Source organism: Cucurbita maxima, unplaced genomic scaffold (genome assembly GCF_002738345.1).
Source record: "Cucurbita maxima cultivar Rimu unplaced genomic scaffold, Cmax_1.0 Cma_Scf00035, whole genome shotgun sequence".
Taxonomy (NCBI): Eukaryota; Viridiplantae; Streptophyta; class Magnoliopsida; order Cucurbitales; family Cucurbitaceae; genus Cucurbita; species Cucurbita maxima.
The window spans coordinates 1,938,300-1,942,012 of NW_019272051.1; the positions used below are offsets into that span (position 1 = coordinate 1,938,300).

A 3,713-nucleotide genomic window follows, 5' to 3' on the forward strand; every position below is an offset into this window, starting at 1 on the left:
AAAAAAAAAAAAAAGAAAAAGAAAAAATCCCAACAAGCATTAGAGAGAACCAATCTTTCCATGGAGTTAAGCTCTGTTCATTGCAGAACATCATCGTCATCATCCGACAATTAGAGAGACCACGTAGCAATATCAAGAACAATCATTAATTTCCACAAAAACCAAATCATGTAACAAAAAAAAACAAACGACCCAGAAAGAAAATCACACAATTTACCGAGATTAAGGATCAAGCAACCAAGAGAGAAACAGAGTTTAATTACCTTTCAAGAAACAAATGATACTCAATAGACCAAGATCTTAGAGACCGTGACCGTGAGGGAAAAAGGAAAATAGATGAGAAAGAGCTTCAAAAAGAGATCTATGGCGAAGAAGGGAAGATGACCATCTCATATTTTATCATTTTTTTTGTTCGTTTGGAACTTCTTACATGAGCGATGAGAATTTTCTAAGATAAAATCAGACATGTTTTTTTTTTTGAAAAGATTAATGTTTAGAAAGGACATGACATTTTTTTTTGTAAAAACAATTTATTTAAGTTTATCTTATAATATTTTAATTAGAGATGTTTAAGGTGCCAGACTTATTTTACCGAAAGGTTTGAATTAGCTCCTGATCGTATTTCTCCCGAGATTAAAGAAAAGATGGGCAATCTGTCTATTCACTATCGTCCTACTAAAAAATATTCTTGTGATAGGGCCAGTTCCTGGTCAGAAATATAGTGAAATCACCTTTCTTATTCTTTCCCCGGACTCTACAGCTAAGAAAGATGTTCACTCTTTAAAATATCCCATATACGTAAGCGCGAACAGAGAAAGGGGTCAGATTTATCCCGACGGGAGTAAGAGTAATAATAATGTTTATAATGAGCGTCAAGCAAAATAATACGAAAAGAAAAATGAGGATATGAAATAACCATAGTAGATGCATCGAATGAGCGTCAAGTGGTTGATATTATATTATTTTTATTCTCTATATCATTTCTGCATATACATCAATGTTTAGGGTATGATCTCGAGAGGTAGTGACCAATATGACTTTTTAAGGACAATCATTTTGATTATATAAAAAGACTCTCCAAGCTAAAGTGTTCGAGAGTCACCTAAAATGTCTAGAATTACAAGACATGTCTCATCTTCTCTAGGGTAAGTGAGAGAACGTGTAGGGTATAGAGTATGCTCTAGGACACATGTCTCGCTAGCTTTAGTGCAAGTGGGAGATTGTTAGGATTTATGCCATAAAACCTCGTAATTATTTATTTTTTAATAATTTTTTTAGTATTTTATTTAAAATTTAATATTATCGAAGAGGGGAGTTGGTCTCCATGTCCCTCATTTCATTTTATCATCTCACTTGAACGGTTTGAAGCCAGTTGGAGAATATACTTTCTGATGGCTCAAGATCGACATTTTGGCTAATCCTACTTGGGTTTGATACACTTAGACCCTTTCCCCTAATTTTAACTTTGTGGAAGCGTTTAAAGTTAGTATGACTACTTTTAAATTATTAGGATTATTAGGAGTAATTTACATTATTTTATGCAAAATTAGAATTAGCTAATTTAAATTATTAAGAATAATCTGGTCAATCAACTACCATATTAGAATTATAATTTAGGGTTGTTGGACTACTTAGACATAATTAAATTTTAGAGAGCAGCGTTAAGCTAGCATTAAGAAGTTGTAGTAGATTCGGCCTAGGCCAACTCAAGTAAGTGGCCTTATTATCGACTCGGTCGGAAGACTTGTCTTATGTATGACGATTGGGTTCATTTTCTTGAACTTGATTCGGTTTAGGTTCCAAAAGAAATTGATTGGGTCAACCCGACCCAACCGTAAACATTTTTTTTAAAAAAAAAGTCCAATGGCCCCAACCAAACTATTGAACGGGCCGAAGCTCAAGCCTTTAGCCCACGTCCTACCAACGTCAAACTATCTCTCGTTGTGTCTTGCAACACTATACATGTCTGGCATCTGCCACTGTATACGTCTAGTGTTCGCTGTACTATCTCTCTCTGACAGCGTCTGACATCCGCCGTTTGACCTTGAGTCCGAGACTTTGTCTCTCAGACTCGACCTCTCTGACCTTCTTTGTCTCTTTCTCATTCTCTCCCTCTCAACCTCTCACCGTCTAACTCTCGTCTCCGCGACGGTCACAATGTTGTGGTCTCAACTCCCCCCTCCTCTCCATCTCTCTTTTATAAATTATAACGACATCTCTAACCTCAATTATTTGTGGCTAGATAGGTGATATTTTTTTGGACATAGAGTTGCTAATGTGCCATTTTTTTTTGGACGTATGGTTAGTTATGTGACATTTTTTTGGAGTGTGTTTGGATGTGTTTATGTTGTGGTCAATCTCCCACCATATCTCCACTCCATTATTTGTGGCCTGATGATTTTTTTTTTTTATAAATTATAAAGCCCCTTGACTGTCTAACCTCCATTGTATGTGGCTAGGTGGCACTTGTTTGGACAAACCATGATGTGCCATTTTTTTAGGACGTTTGATATGTGCCAAATTTTTAAGACATATTGTTTGTTTGTGCCATTTTTTAGGACAGATCATTTGTTATGTGTCATTTTTTTAGGACAGATCATTTATTATGTGCCATTTTTTTTAGGACAGAGACTTTGTTATGTGCCATTTTTTTAGGACAGAGAGTTTGTTATGTGCCATTTTTTAAGACATATTGCTTGTTATGTGCCATTTTTTAGGACAGATCATTTATTATGTGTCATTTTTTTTGGGACAGATCATTTGTTATGTGCCATTTTTTTTAGGACAGATCGTTTGTTATGTGCCATTTTTTAAGACATTGTTTGTTATGTGCCATTTTTTAAGACATATTGTTTGTTATGTGCCATTTTTTAGGACAAATTATTTGTTATGCGTCATTTTTTAAGACATATCATTTGTTATGTGCCATTTTTTTAGGACAGATCTGTTTGTTATATGCCATTTTTTAAGACATTGTTTGTTATGTGCCATTTTTTAAGACATATTGTTTGTTATGTGCTATTTTTTAGGACAGATCATTTGTTATGTGTCATTTTTTATGACAAATCATTTGTTATGTCCCATTTTTTAGGAGAAATCGTTTGTTATGTGTCATTTTTTATGACAGATCATTTGTTATGTGCCATTTTTTTTAGAACAGATAGTTTGTTATGTGCCATTTTTTAAGACATATTGTTTGTTATGTGCCATTTTTTAGGATAGATCATTTGTTATATGTCATTTTTTAGGACAGATCATTTGTTATGTGCCTTTTTTTGTAGGATAGATAGTTTGTTATGTGTTATTTTTTAAGACATATTGTTTGTTATGTGCCTTTTTTAGGATAGATCATTTGTTATATGTCATTTTTTATGACAGATCATTTGTTATGTGCCATTTTTTAGGACAGATCGTTTGTTATGTGTCATTTTTTATGACAGATCATTTGTTATGTGCCATTTTTAAGACAGATCGTTTGTTATGTGTCATTTTTTAGGACAGATCTTTTGTTATGTGCCATTTTTTTAGAACAGATCGTTTGTTATGTGCCATTTTTTTAGAACATATTGTTTGTTATGTGTCATTTTTTAGGACAGATCATTTGTTATGTGCCATTTTTTTTAGGACAGATCATTTGTTATGTGCCATTTTTTAGGACAGATCATTTGTTATGTGCCATTTTTTAGGACAGATAATTTGTTATGTGCCATTTT

General features: G+C 33.4%; 1 protein-coding gene across 1 annotated transcript in view; it reads right to left on the minus strand.

Annotated features, from left to right (window-relative positions):
- The window catches only part of LOC111467915 (nuclear transcription factor Y subunit C-9-like), a 3,849-nt gene extending 3,407 nt beyond the window's left edge, over positions 1–442 (minus strand). Inside the window, exons 1-2 of the mRNA XM_023113013.1 lie at positions 431–442; positions 264–309 (exon numbers count right to left, since the gene is read on the minus strand). The gene's annotated coding sequence lies outside the window, so the exon portion shown is untranslated. The remainder of the gene's footprint in view (positions 1–263; positions 310–430) is intronic.
- Positions 443–3,713: the final 3,271 nt, after the last annotated feature.